The sequence below is a fragment of the Coregonus clupeaformis genome, chromosome 40 (genome assembly GCF_020615455.1).
Source record: "Coregonus clupeaformis isolate EN_2021a chromosome 40, ASM2061545v1, whole genome shotgun sequence".
Lineage (NCBI taxonomy): Eukaryota > Metazoa > Chordata > Actinopteri > Salmoniformes > Salmonidae > Coregonus > Coregonus clupeaformis.
Window position 1 is genome coordinate 6,913,477 of NC_059231.1, and position 15,530 is coordinate 6,929,006.

Below are 15,530 nucleotides of genomic sequence, written 5' to 3' on the forward strand. Positions count from 1 at the left end.
GGGGTCCACACAAAACATGAAACATGACATAATACAGAACATTAATAGACTATTATGGGGGATGGATAGGCATTGGTGGATGAGTTATCCATGGTAACATGTCCCAGGAAAAATGGGGGGAAAACATACAATAACTCTCTCTCTCTCACACACTCACACACACATACACACACACACACACACACGCATGCACACACACGCACACACACACACACTGTACACACACAAACATATTCGGCAAACCAACCATGGAAAAATGTTCCGCATTTCTTTGCTGATGTGATTTAATTTCAATGCCCAAGCCCAAGCTTAGCGTATATAACCCTAACTAATAAGGCACTCGGCTAATGTAATGTATAATCTTCTAAATTAATACGTCTGACACAATTGGCTGGTAATTAATTTCTGTGACTACAACCAAATTAGAAGATTTATTCCAAACTGTCAATCACTGCCCATTAAATGTGCAAGCTGGTGGGATTACTGCTATGCGACGATATAATTATCATTATATGGTTATGTCGAATTATATGGCTACATTGGCCAACATAGCATGTATATATAAACATCCATTACCTGGGCTGTAAAAGAGGCTGCCTACTGACAACAGCTGATCATTGAAAAGGAAGGTCATTCTAATGGATGAGCATTCTGGTCATAGCCTTTCTGTTTATGACTTCATAAAGAAGGTGTCTCAACGGGGTCATCAACCAACCAGCCAGCCTCTTTCAGTCTCTCTGTCTGTCCCCCCTCGATATACCACAATGCCTCAGTATGTCCCGCTCCTCTGTCTCTTTCTCTCTCTTTCTCTTTCTGTCTTTCTCCTTCTCTCTCTCCCTCCTTCCTTCCTTTCCCACCCTCCCTGTCTCTCTCACTCTCCCTCCCTCCTTCCTTCCTTTCCCACCCTCCCTGTCTCTCTCACTCTCCCTCCCTCCTTCCTTCCTTTCCCACCCTCCCTGTCTCTCTCACTCTCCCTCCTTCCTTCCTTCCTTTCCCACCCTCCCTGTCTCACTCTCTCTCCCTCCTTCCTTCCTTCCTTTCCCACCCTCCCTGTCTCTCTCACTCTCCCTCCTTCCTTCCTTTCCCACCCTCCCTGTCTCTCTCACTCTCCCTCCCTCCTTCCTTCCTTTCCCACCCTCCCTGTCTCTCTCACTCTCCCTCCTTCCTTCCTTCCTTTCCCACCCTCCCTGTCTCTCTCACTCTCCCTCCTTCCTTCCTTCCTTTCCCACCCTCCCTGTCTCACTCTCTCTCCCTCCTTCCTTCCTTTCCCACCCTCCCTGTCTCTCTCACTCTCCCTCCTTCCTTCCTTCCTTTCCCACCCTCCCTGTCTCGCTCTCTCTAGCTCCTTCCTTCCTTTCCCACCCTCCCTGTCTCTCTCTCTCTCTACCTCCTTCTCCCTCTCTCTCTCTCTGCCAGACTGTCCTGTGGTAGTAGCCTGGCGCCCGATCCTCCGTGTGTCAGCCCAGCCAGGGGGCAGGTGTCAAGGTTGGAGGGGCAGAAGAATAGAGAGAATGGAGAACGGGAGGAGAAGGAGGAATGAGAAGGAGGATAGGGGGTGAGCCAGGAGGGCCACAGGAGGGCGGTGGTAGAAGCTTTGATCAGAGGGCAGATGGAAGTGGGAGTGACAGTCCACCAGCACATAGCTTAGCTCTGGCCCAGGCTCAAACAACAGCATGCTGCAGGCAGGGGACACCACCACAGGGTGTGTCACAGAGACCAGCACACTGTGACTGACCTGGCTGCACACACACACACACGTACATGCACTCACAGAAAGACATACACACACAGGAATATGTGTGTACAGATGCACGCGCATCCTTGGGACACTTGCCATCCATTTGAATACTATGTAAATACCACCAGTAACTGCTACTATTATTATTAGTTTTCAGCCAAAGGGCTTTGTCTTCTTTCCCTATTTGCTCGGCTGGTGCCTCTTCAACATAAGCACTCTTTCTCTTTTTTAAAATCATAATGCACAGTTAGCTGGAGAATACACTTAACCTCCTATACCTCCCATAGCACAAAGATATATTGCTTCCCTTCCTTCCATTATTAATAATATGGGTTGCAGAGGGGGTTGGGGAGAGCAATATCACTCTTACATGTTAAGGACTACCGCGGCATTGGGGGATGTGCTGCACTTTATTTGGTGATAGTGATGGTGTGTGTGCGCAAGGTTCAGAGTTGTTGGTTATATGTGTGTGTTTGTGTGAGTGCGTGTGCTTGTGCACATGTGTGCGTGCGTGCGTGCGTGTGTGCGTGTGTGTGTGTGCGTGCGTGTGTGTGTGTGTGTGCGCGGGTGTGTGTGTGTGCGCGTGTGTGTGTGCACATTTCTGTAAGTGTATGAGCTCCAATATCAAAGCTCTCTGACCGGTGCAACTGGATCTGGGAACAGAGTGAGGGGGAAAAAGGAGGTTTCAAAATGTAAGCAGTTATGACTGGGGGGGGGTTAGGACGACAGAGGTCTTCAAATACGCCACTAGCACCACCCACGACCCCCTTTCTAAATATTTACACTGGGCTCAGCCATGTGGACAGAGACAGGGGACGCAGAGCCGGTCTGTGCTACTTTATCTTCGTTTGGGAACACAAGCACCAATGGGGTTTGTGCTACTGTGTGTTGTGTGTGTGTGTGTGTGTGTGTGGGGGGGATGTGTTGGCTTGGCTCTCCCTCTCCCTTTCCTTGTGCCCTACTAAGCTTATCTAGATCCGCACACAACCACAGGAGAGGGGAGAGAACACAACAGAGGAGGAGAGAACAAGTGCAAGCCAAAAAGAGAGAGAGAGAAAAAATATAGAGCCAAAGCAAGAGAGAGAGAGAAGGAGCAGAGAGAGTCCAGGGATGTGTCAGATGTTTGTAGGGTCTGTGGCTGGCCAGTTGGCTCAGCTTCCTCCTCCTCCTACTTGTAATGCCATGTAGAGAAGGAGGGAGGGAGGGAGGGAGGGAGAGAGAGAGAGAGAGAGAGAGAGAGAGAGAGAGAGAGAGAGAGAGAGAGAGAGAGAGAGAGAGAGATTATGAGGGGAGGGCTGTTCTCCAGCCTCCCACAGCAGGATAATAAGATTACAGCTCTGTATGCCACTGTGGCAGAGGGAAGGAGAGGAGAGGAGAGAGGGAAGTGGTTTAAGGTAGAGGAGAGGAGAGGAGAGGAGAGGAGAGGAGAGGAGAGGAGAGGAGAGGAGAGGAGAGGAGAGGAGAGGAGAGGAGAGGAGAGGAGAGGAGAGGAGAGAGTCCGATGTGCTACCCACACATAGACGGTCAGGCAGGCAAGGTTTTATATATGGGATAGATTAGGATAACCTGTGTCTTCTGTCTTATCTTGTTTGCTTCGTTTTTAGTGGAGACAAGGCTAACATGGAATTACCCACCAGATACACTCTAGTGTAAAATCCTCTCTCTCTCTCTCTCTCTCTCTCTCTCTCTCTCTCTCTGTCTCTCTGTCCCTCTCTCCCTTTCTCTGACACACTCAATTTCAATTTCAATTTCAATTTAAGGGCTTTATTGGCATGGGAAACGTGTGTTAACATTGCCAAAGCAAGTGAAGTAGATAGTAAACAAAAGTGAAATAAACAATAAATATTAACAGTAAACATTACACTCAGAAGTTTCAAAAGAATAAAGACATTTCAAATGTCATATTATGTATATATACAGTGTTGTAACACTCTCTCCCTCTCTCTGAATCTCTCTCTCTCTTCAACTCTCTCTCTCTCTTTGCATTTCCCTCTCTCTCTCTCTCTCTTTTCCTCTCCCCCCCCCTCTCTCTCTCTCTCCCCCTCACTCTCACTCTTTCTGGGATGTTTTTCTTAAGGACAATTGTGATAGTAAATGCAGAAGGCAGAGGAATAACAATGTTTCTCTGGCACCCAAAGAACGAGAAAAAGAGAGAGAGAGAGCTGAGAGGAGAGAAAGGAGAGAGAGAAGAGAGAGGAGAGAGAGAGAAAGAGAGAGAGAGAGAGTGAGAGAAAGAGAGAGAGAGAGAGAGAGAGAGAGAGAGAGAGAGAGAGAGAGAGAGAGAGAGAGAGAGAGGTGAGAGAGGAGACTTGATTTTTAATCATGATTGAATTGATGAGATCCAACCTATCGCTGGTTCCTGAGTCTTTCATACAGTAGTGGGGGACGCCAGATGAAAGAGCAGAGATAAATATATTCCCTTTATCATTCAAAGTATCATTCCTTGCGCTAAATTAATCATTCTGTTCTTTTGAGGTCTCCCAACCCAAAACTATTTTGCTCAATGGCCTTTTGCGCTTTATTGGGGAGAGAGTAAAAATGTATTATAAAATAGATGGTGGGGGGGTGAATGGTAGGGTATATGTCCCATCCTCCCTCAGTGATCTATCTCTCTCCCTCTCCCTCCTTCTCTGGTTAATGTTGTCCTCTCATCCAAATGCTTCAGGGTCACATCCCTCACTCCAAAGCTGGGGATGACAGGATGGGTGCCAGAGAAAGTGGGATAGAGGGAGAGAGAGGGAGAGACAGAGCGAGAGAGAGAGAGAGAGAGAGAGAGAGAGAGAGAGAGAGAGAGAGAGAGAGAGAAGCGAATGCGAAGCGAATGCGAGGGATTCAGGGAGATATGGGATAGAAGCAAAAAGGAGAGATGCAGAAGAAGGAGTGAGGGGTTGAGGAAGAGATGGGATAATGGGAAAGAGGGAAAGTGGCCTTGTCTGGAAGAGGGGAGCTCTAATAAGAGCGGACGTTTTCATCTCCTCAGTGGCGCTCTAGTCCAACCTGATTGGGACAATTCCCACTTGTGATGTAATTTCATTCTTACCTCAGTTTGACTCTTATGATCTCATGCTTCTACCCAACACACATCCCCATCCCCCTCTCCTATTTTCTGCTCTTTGCCTCTTCTCTCCTCTCTTCTTTTCTCCTTTTACACACACTGCTGTGTCGGCACCCAGGTCACTGCTAGCTAACTGAGATGCACTCTAAAGGAGGAACAGAAAGAGAAACAGTATTATAGCACAAATCTCCCATTGACTTCAATGCATGATTTATACACAGAGTCTGCATGCGTATTCCAAGTTTATATTCTGTCCTTACAGATCAAATAAGGACTTGCCACACTGACTGAACATAAGGTTGAATCTCTAAGTAGAAGTCAAGCCGGAGAGAATAGACACACAGCGCTGATGTTGGCTTATGAATACTGTAAGCTATGGGGTTTGTTACCCATTCATGTAAATTCCATTATTGATGCCTGCTTGCCTTGTGGTGAATGCTACCAGAACGTGGAGATGCATCTGGCCTGTTAGATAATCATCAGCAGCGATACTCAGCAGATGTTGATATCTTTGTCAAAATTCCCAGTAGTGATTATATGCAAGTGCCTGTGAGTCACAGAGAGAGGGACATTTGATTAGGGTGTTTTTGGGAAGGCAGCCCCTTGGTCCAGGTAGGTAGCATATGTCTGACTAGCAAAGAGCCAGTCTTTAGAGCAGTGTTATCCAACAGGGGGGCTGTGTGTTTATACACGGCTGTGTGTGTGTGTGTGTGTGTGTGTGTGTGCGTGCGTGCGTGCGTGCGTGCGTGCGTGCGTGTGTGCGTGCGTGCGTGCGTGCGTGCGTGCGTGTGTGTGTGTGTGTGTGTGACTGGTCCTGCCAGTCTCTCCCTGGGTGACAGCCTCCCCAAGGCCCATGGGAGAGGGCACAGAGGGATGGAGGGGGAGGAATGAAGCCCTGTGTGTTTACTCCTGTGGATCAGTTACCATGACTATCCATGCACAGCCAAGTCCACATGATGTCAAGCGCAACAATAACAGCTTACGCAGCTAATTACAACTAACAGAACATGGATCATCATATCCACTGAAAGAGATGAAGTTGTAATCTTTGTTTGCACCTGCCTGTGCCTTTGTAACTTGACTTCAATTAGCCAGATATGCCTCCCATAAAGCAGGGTTCTCCAACTGGCGGGATGTGGGCTCAATTTGTCCCGCAGGTGATTTTACTTGGTCCCCTGAGTTTTCTGAGCAAAATAAACAAAAAAAAAAAAAAAGAAATGGGGGGGGGGACATAAAAGACTGTACAAACACCAGCAAATCAGCTCCAAGTGATTTTACTTTGGGAAATCTGTTCCAAAGTATTCCCACGTATAATAGAGAGATACTGAATATGTTATCATATATAAATATTAGTCAAATATTATATCTGTTTGGGCTTCTTGCGGTCAATTTTCAGTCTACAAATTCAGGCCCCCTGACCATCCGCTCAAGAAAAAAATTGTCCCACGGATTTATGTCACACATACAGCTATCGAAAATACACAGGAATGTTTGCTCAATCCAAAGTTACAACCAACTGATTGCAGCGAAATGGAAGAGGCATGTGGAAGGGGGAGAACGTAGGGAACTTGTTTGTCTGCCATATATTAAAGACCAAAATTGTCTGAAAAAGATTGGCAAGATATATCAGTTTCATTTGAGGACAAACATATTGACAGCTGTGCCATAACAGTTGCAAAATAGCTGGGAAGAAATTGTTGATGTACCAATTCTATGGCAAATGGTGTATGAACTGATACACAAAACAACGCTTGATTCAACACAAGTATTTCAATGTAAATTATTATTAAAAATTCTTGCCACCAACAGAATGTTAAACGGTGCATCCGGAAAGTATTCAGACCCTTTTACTTTTTCCACATTTTGTTACGTTACAGCCTTATTGTAAAATGTATTAAATCGTTTTTTCCCCTCATCAATCTACACACAATACCCCATAATGACAAAGCAAAAACAGGTTTCTAGATATTTTTGCCCCCCCAAAAAATAAACGAAATATCACATTTACATAAGTATTCAGGCCCTTTACTCAGGACTTTGTTGAAGCACCGTTGGCAGCGATTACAGCCTCGAGTCTTGTTCGGTATGACGCTACAAGCTTGGCACACCTGTATTTGGGGAGTTTCTCCCATTCTTCTCTGCATTTCCTCTCAAGCTCTGTCAGGTTGGATGGGGAGCGTTGCTTCACAGCTATTTTCAGGACTCTCCAGAGATGTTCGATCGGTTTCAAGTCCAGGCTCTGGCTGGGTCACTCAAGGACATTCAGAGACTTGTCCCGAAGCCACTCCTGTGTTGTCTTGGCTGTGTGCTTAGGGTCGTAGTCCTGTTGGAAAGTGAACCTTCGCCCCAGTCTGAGGTCCTGAGCGCTCTGGAGCAGGTTTTCATCAACGATCTCTCTGTACTTTGCTCCGTTCATCTTTCCCTCGATCCTGACTAGTCTCCCAGTCGCTGCCGCTGAAAAACATCCCCACAGCATGATGCTGCCAGGTTTCCTCCAAACGTGACGCTTGGCATTCAGGCCAAAGAGTTCAATCTTGGTTTCATCAGACCAGAGAATGTTGTTTCTCATGGTCTGAGAGTCCTTTAGGTGACTTTTGGCAAACTCCAAGCAGGCTGTCATGTGCCTTTTACTGAGGAGTGGCTTTCGTCTGCCCACTCTACCGTAAAGGCCTGATCGGTGGAGTGCTGCAGAGATCGTTGTCCTTCTGGAAGGTTCTCCCATCTCCACAGAGGAACTCTGGAGCTCTGTCAGAGTGACCATCTGGTTCTTGGTCACCTCCCTGACCAATGCCCTCTCCCCTGATTGCTCAGTTTGGCCGGGGGGACAGCTCTAGGAAGAGTCTTGGTGGTTCCAAACTTCTTCCATATAAGAATGATGGAGGCCACTGTGTTCTTGGGGACCTTCAATGCTGCAGAAATGTTTTTGTACCCTTCCCCAGATCTCTGCCTTGACACAATCCTGTCTCGGAGCTCAACGGACAATTCCTTTGACCTCATGGCTTGTTTTTTTATCTGACATGCACTGTCCACTGTGGGACCTTATATAGACAGGTGTGTCCCTTTTCAAATAATGTCCAATCAATTGAATTTACCACAGGTGGATTCCAATCAAGTTGTACAAACATTAAGGATGTTTATTTTATTTAACCTTTATTTAACTAGGCAAGTCAGTTAAGAACAAATTCTTATTTACAATGACGGCCTACACCTGCCAAACCCAGAAGACGCTGGGCCAATTGTGCGCCGCCCTATTGGACTCCCAATCACGGCCGGGTTGTGATACAGCCTGGAATCGAACCAGGGTCTGTAGTGATGCCTCTAGCACTGAGATGCAGTGCCTTAGACCGCTGCGCCACTCAGGAGTGGAAGCAGGATGCACCTGAGCTCAATTTCGAGTCTAATAGCAAAGGGTCTGAATACTTATGTAAATTAGGTTTTTTTTATTTATTTTTTTATAAATTAGCAAAGAAAAATCAAAAAATTGTTTTTGCTTTGTCATTATGGGGTATTGTGTTTAGATTGATGAGGATTTATTTATTTTTAATCCGTTTTAGAATAAGGCTGTAACGCAACAAATGTGGAAAAAGGGAAGGGGTCTGAAAACTTTCCGAATGTACTGTATATATGGGGCATGCAACAATCTCAGCTCTGCAGATTTTGCTATGAAAAAACAGAATCCTTAGATCACTTATTCTGGTATGTAGCTTCTTTCTGGTAACACGTTCAGGAATGGCTGAAAAATCACAACATTCATCGGAAATTAACCGTACAAATAGCAGTGTTCTGTGATTTGGAAAGCCATAGTCAATCAATCAACAATATAATAATACTCTTAGGAAAAATATTTATCTTTAAAGTACAATCTGTGAATACTATGCGATTAAAAAAGTTCAAAGTTCATGTGAGACACCACAGCACAGTTGAAAAATATATGGCAAAAATATATGACGCGTGGAAATCAAAAGGGGGTGGTCTACGGAGATAGGTGGGATGGCTGAGAGTAGCAGAGGGCTGGGTTATAAAAGCTCATGATCGGTAATAGTTATTACTGAAAACACTAGATAGATGTGTTTATTTTTAAAAACGATGTCTTTGTTATGTAACTGTGTAAAAAAGTACCATGTATGTAAAACGTGTGTAAAATATATAAGTAACTATCACGTTTCAGGAGAAGACCCAGATGCAGACAGTGTCGAAGTAACAAAAGTTTATTACAAAAACATGGGGCAGGCAAACAACAGGTCAAGGGCAGGCAGAGGTCAGTAATCCAGATCAGAGTCCAAAAGGTACAGAACGGCAGTCTCAGGGTCAGGGCAGGCAGAGGTCAATAATCCAGGGTGGTGTGACAAGGTACAGAACGGCAGGCAGTCTCAGGGTCAGGGCAGGCAGAGGTCAATAATCCAGGGTGGTGTGACAAGGTACAGAACGGCAGGCAGGCAGGCTCAGGGTCAGGGCAGGCAGAATGGTCAAAACCGGGAAAACTAGAAAACAGGAACTTGAGAAAGACAGGAGCAAGGGGAAAAATGCTGGTAGGCTTGACGAAACAAAATGAACTGGCAACAGACAAACAGAGAACACAGGTATAAATACACTGGGGATAATGGGGAAGATGGGTGACACCTGGAGGGGGGTGGAGACAATCACAAAGACAGGTGAAACAGATCAGGGTGTGACAGTAACAAAAAAGCTGTAAAAACTAAAATGGAAAAACAAAGTTACCTTTGTCCTCCAAAGAGGATGGGCTAATAAAAAAAGTATATATAAATAAATAATTTTTAAAAATCGGCCCATGGCTGAATCTAGTTGATGATCCCTGACAGAAAAGTTTTGGAAGCATTACTTTATCACTAGACCCAGAAGTTTTTCCTAACCATTTAACCTGGCCAGGAAAAAAACTCATAGTCAAATGGGTTACAACTAAAAACAACTTACCAAGTTAAATGCAGGAAAAAATCCTAGCAGAATTGATAATTATTGTCTATCTCATTGTGAGCAGAGTGAATACTACAGAGATAGTGTTTCTGCTGTGGGTGTTAGACTGATGCTGAGTGTTATGCTGCTCTGTGTTGTGTTGAGCCTGGGATGCTGCTCTGTGTTGTGTTGAGCCTGGGATGCTGCTCTGTGTTGTGTTGAGCCTGGGATGCTGCTCTGTGTTGTGTTGTGTTGAGCCTGGGATGCTGCTCTGTGTTGTGTTGAGCCTGGGAGGCTGCTCTGTGTTGTGTTGAGCCTGGGAGGCTGCTCTGTGTTGTGTTGAGCCTGGGAGGCTGCTCTCCTCTGTGTTGTGTTGAGCCTGGGAGGCTGCTCTGTGTTGTGTTGTGTTGGGCCTGAGATGCTGCTCTGTGTTGTGTTGTATTGAGCCTGGGAGGCTGCTCTGTGTTGTGTTGAGCCTGGGAGGCTGCTCTGTGTTGTGTTGTGTTGGGCCTGGGAGGCTGCTCTGTGTTGTGTTGTGTTGAGACTGGGAGGCTGCTCTGTGTTGTGTTGTGTTGGGCCTGGGAGGCTGCTCTGTGTTGTGTTGTGTTGGGCCTGGGAGGCTGCTCTGTGTTGTGTTGTGTTGAGACTGGGAGGCTGCTCTGTGTTGTGTTGTGTTGAGACTGGGAGGCTGCTCTGTGTTGTGTTGTGCCTGGGAGGCTGCTCTGTGTTGTGTTGAGCCTGGGATGCTGCTCTGTGTTGTGTTGTGTTGAGCCTGGGAGGCTGCTCTGTGTTGTGTTGTGTTGGGCCTGGGAGGCTGCTCTGTGTTGTGTTGTGTTGGGCCTGGGAGGCTGCTCTGTGTTGTGTTGTGTTGGAACTGAGATGCTGCTCTGTGTTGTGTTGTGTTGGGCCTGGGAGGCTGCTCTGTGTTGTGTTGGGCCTGGGAGGCTGCTCTGTGTTGTGTTGTGTTGAGCCTGGGATGCTGCTCTGTGCTGTGTTGGGCCTGGGAGGCTGCTCTGTGTTGTGTTGTGTTGGGCCTGGGAGGCTGCTCTGTGTTGTGTTGAGCCTGGGAGGCTGCTCTGTGTTGTGTTGTGTTGAGCCTGGGATGCTGCTCTGTGCTGTGTTGTGTTGGGCCTGGGAGGCTGCTCTGTGTTGTGTTGTGTTGAGCCTGGGAGGCTGCTCTGTGTTGTGTTGTGTTGGGCCTGAGATGCTGCTCTGTGTTGTGTTGTGTTGAGCCTGGGAGGCTGCTTTGTGTTGTGTTGTGTTGGGCCTGAGATGCTGCTCTGTGTTGTGTTGTGTTGAGCCTGGGAGGCTGCTCTGTGTTGTGTTGTGTTGGGCCTGAGATGCTGCTCTGTGTTGTGTTGTGTTGAGCCTGGGAGGCTGCTCTGTGTTGTGTTGAGCCTGGGATGCTGCTCTGTGTTGTGTTGTGTTGAGCATGGGATGCTGCTCTGTGTTGTGTTGTGTTGGGCCTGGGATGCTGCTTTGTGTTGTGCTGTGTTGAGCCTGGGATGCTGCTCTGTGTTGTGTTGAGCCTGGGATGCTGCTCTGTGTTGTGTTGTGTTGAGCCTGGGATGCTGCTCTGTGTTGTGTTGAGCCTGGGAGGCTGCTCTGTGTTGTGTTGAGCCTGGGAGGCTGCTCTGTGTTGTGTTGAGCCTGGGAGGCTGCTCTCCTCTGTGTTGTGTTGAGCCTGGGAGGCTGCTCTGTGTTGTGTTGTGTTGGGCCTGAGATGCTGCTCTGTGTTGTGTTGTATTGAGCCTGGGAGGCTGCTCTGTGTTGTGTTGAGCCTGGGAGGCTGCTCTGTGTTGTGTTGTGTTGGGCCTGGGAGGCTGCTCTGTGTTGTGTTGTGTTGAGACTGGGAGGCTGCTCTGTGTTGTGTTGTGTTGGGCCTGGGAGGCTGCTCTGTGTTGTGTTGTGTTGGGCCTGGGAGGCTGCTCTGTGTTGTGTTGTGTTGAGACTGGGAGGCTGCTCTGTGTTGTGTTGTGTTGAGACTGGGAGGCTGCTCTGTGTTGTGTTGTGCCTGGGAGGCTGCTCTGTGTTGTGTTGAGCCTGGGATGCTGCTCTGTGTTGTGTTGTGTTGAGCCTGGGAGGCTGCTCTGTGTTGTGTTGTGTTGGGCCTGGGAGGCTGCTCTGTGTTGTGTTGTGTTGGGCCTGGGAGGCTGCTCTGTGTTGTGTTGTGTTGGAACTGAGATGCTGCTCTGTGTTGTGTTGTGTTGGGCCTGGGAGGCTGCTCTGTGTTGTGTTGGGCCTGGGAGGCTGCTCTGTGTTGTGTTGTGTTGAGCCTGGGATGCTGCTCTGTGCTGTGTTGGGCCTGGGAGGCTGCTCTGTGTTGTGTTGTGTTGGGCCTGGGAGGCTGCTCTGTGTTGTGTTGGGCCTGGGAGGCTGCTCTGTGTTGTGTTGTGTTGAGCCTGGGATGCTGCTCTGTGCTGTGTTGTGTTGGGCCTGGGAGGCTGCTCTGTGTTGTGTTGTGTTGAGCCTGGGAGGCTGCTCTGTGTTGTGTTGTGTTGGGCCTGAGATGCTGCTCTGTGTTGTGTTGTGTTGAGCCTGGGAGGCTGCTTTGTGTTGTGTTGTGTTGGGCCTGAGATGCTGCTCTGTGTTGTGTTGTGTTGAGCCTGGGAGGCTGCTCTGTGTTGTGTTGAGCCTGGGATGCTGCTCTGTGTTGTGTTGTGTTGAGCATGGGATGCTGCTCTGTGTTGTGTTGTGTTGGGCCTGGGATGCTGCTTTGTGTTGTGCTGTGTTGGGCCTGGGATGCTGCTCTGTGTTGTGTTGGGCCTGGGAGGCTGCTCTGTGTTGTGTTGGGCCTGGGAGGCTGCTCTGTGTTGTAATTTGTTGGGCCTGGGAGGCTGCTCTGTGTTGTGTTGTGTTGGGCCTGAGATGCTGCTCTGTGTTGTGTTGTATTGAGCCTGGGAGGCTGCTCTGTGTTGTGTTGAGCCTAGGAGGCTGCTCTGTGTTGTGTTGTGTTGAGACTGGGAGGCTGCTCTGTGTTGTGTTGTGTTGGGCCTGGGAGGCTGCTCTGTGTTGTGTTGAGCCTGGGAGGCTGCTCTGTGTTGTGTTGTGTTGAGCCTGGGATGCTGCTCTGTGTTGTGTTGTGTTGGGCCTGGGAGGCTGCTCTGTGTTGTGTTGTGTTGGGCCTGGGAGGCTGCTCTGTGTTGTGTTGGGCCTGGGAGGCTGCTCTGTGTTGTGTTGAGCCTAGGAGGCTGCTCTGTGTTGTGTTGTGTTGAGCCTGGGATGCTGCTCTGTGCTGTGTTGTGTTGGGCCTGGGAGGCTGCTCTGTGTTGTGTTGTGTTGTGTTGAGCCTGGGAGGCTGCTCTGTGTTGTGTTGTGTTGGGCCTGAGATGCTGCTCTGTGTTGTGTTGTGTTGAGCCTGGGAGGCTGCTTTGTGTTGTGTTGTGTTGGGCCTGAGATGCTGCTCTTTGTTGTGTTGTGTTGAGCCTGGGAGGCTGCTCTGTGTTGTGTTGAGCCTGGGATGCTGCTCTGTGTTGTGTTGTGTTGAGCATGGGATGCTGCTCTGTGTTGTGTTGTGTTGGGCCTGGGATGCTGCTCTGTGTTGTGTTGTGTTGGGCCTGGGATGCTGCTCTGTGTTGTGTTGGGCCTGGGAGGCTGCTCTATGTTGTGTTGGGCCTGGGAGGCTGCTCTGTGTTGTAATGTGTTGGGCCTGGGAGGCTGCTTTGTGTTGTGTTGTGTTGAGCCTTGGAGGCTGCTCTGTGTGTGTTGTGTTGAGCCTGGGATGCTGCTCTGTGTTGTGTTGTGTTGGGCCTGGGAGGCTGCTCTGTGTTGTGTTGAGTTGGGCCTGGGAGGCTGCTCTGTGTTGTGTTGAGTTGAGACTGGGAGGCTGCTCTGTGTTGTGTTGTGTTGAGCCTGGGATGCTGCTCTGTGCTGTGTTGTGTTGGGCCTGGGAGGCTGCTCTGTGTTGTGTTGTGTTGGGCCTGGGAGGCTGCTCTGTGTTGTGTTGTGCCTGGGAGGCTGCTCTGTGTTGTGTTGTGCATGGGAGGCTGCTCTGTGTTGTGTTGAGACTGGGAGGCTGCTCTGTGTTGTGTTGTGTTGGGCCTGGGAGGCTGCTCTGTGTTGTGTTGTGTTGGGCCTGGGAGGCTGCTCTGTGTTGTGTTGTGTTGAGCCTTGGAGTCTGCTCTGTGTTGTGTTGTGTTGAGCCTTGGAGGCTGCTCTGTGTTGTGTTGTGTTGAGCCTGGGAGGCTGCTCTGTGTTGTGTTGTGTTGAGCCTGGGAGGCTGCTCTGTGTTGTGTTGTGTTGAGCCTTGGAGGCTGCTCTGTGTTGTGTTGTGTTGAGCCTTGGAGGCTGCTCTGTGTTGTGTTGTGTTGAGCCTTGGAGGCTGCTCTGTGTTGTGTTGTGTTGAGCCTGGGAGGCTGCTCTGTGTTGTGTTGTGTTGAGCCTGGGAGGCTGCTCTGTGTTGTGTTGTGTTGAGCCTTGGAGGCTGCTCTGTGTTGTGTTGTGTTGAGCCTGGGAGGCTGCTCTGTGTTGTTTTGTGTTGAGCCTGGGAGGCTGCTCTGTGTTGTGTTGTGTTGAGCCTTGGAGGCTGCTCTGTGTTGTGTTGTGTTGAGCCTTGGAGGCTGCTCTGTGTTGTGTTGTGTTGAGCCTGGGAGGCTGCTCTGTGTTGTGTTGTGTTGGGCCTGAGATGCTGCTCTGTGTTGTGTTGTGTTGAGCCTGGGAGGCTGCTTTGTGTTTTGTTGTGTTGGGCCTGAGATGCTGCTCTGTGTTGTGTTGTGTTGAGCCTGGGAGGCTGCTCTGTGTTGTGTTGAGCCTGGGATGCTGCTCTGTGTTGTGTTGTGTTGTGCATGGGATGCTGCTCTGTGTTGTGTTGTGTTGGGCCTGGGATGCTGCTCTGTGTTGTGTTGTGTTGGGCCTGGGATGCTGCTCTGTGTTGTGTTGTGTTGGGCCTGGGATGCTGCTCTGTGTTGTGTTGGGCCTGGGAGGCTGCTCTGTGTTGTGTTGGGCCTGGGAGGCTGCTCTGTGTTGTAATGTGTTGGGCCTGGGAGGCTGCTCTGTGTTGTGTTGTGTTGAGCCTTGGAGGCTGCTCTGTGTTGTGTTGTGTTGGGCCTGGGATGCTGCTCTGTGTTGTGTTGTGTTGGGCCTGGGAGGCTGCTCTGTGTTGTGTTGAGTTGGGCCTGGGAGGCTGCTCTGTGTTGTGTTGAGTTGAGACTGGGAGGCTGCTCTGTGTTGTGTTGTGCCTGGGAGGCTGCTCTGTGTTGTGTTGTGCCTGGGAGGCTGCTCTGTGTTGTGTTGAGACTGGGAGGCTGCTCTGTGTTGTGTTGTGTTGGGCCTGGGAGGCTGCTCTGTGTTGTGTTGTGTTGGGCCTGGGAGGCTGCTCTGTGTTGTGTTGTGTTGAGCCTTGGAGTCTGCTCTGTGTTGTGTTGTGTTGAGCCTTGGAGGCTGCTCTGTGTTGTGTTGTGTTGAGCCTGGGAGGCTGCTCTGTGTTGTGTTGTGTTGAGCCTGGGAGGCTGCTCTGTGTTGTGTTGTGTTGAGCCTTGGAGGCTGCTCTGTGTTGTGTTGTGTTGAGCCTGGGAGGCTGCTCTGTGTTGTGTTGTGTTGAGCCTGGGAGGCTGCTCTGTGTTGTGTTGTGTTGAGCCTTGGAGGCTGCTCTGTGTTGTGTTGTGTTGAGCCTGGGAGGCTGCTCTGTGTTGTGTTGTGCCTGGGAGGCTGCTCTGTGTTGTGTTGAGCCTGGGAGGCTGCTCTGTGTTGTGTTGTGTTGAGCCTGGGAGGCTGCTCTGTGTTGTGTTGTGTTGAGCCTGGGAGGCTGCTCTGTGTTGTGTTGAGCCTGGGAGGCTGCTCTGTGTTGTGTTGTGTTGAGCCTGGAAGGCTGCTCTGTGTTGTGTTGTG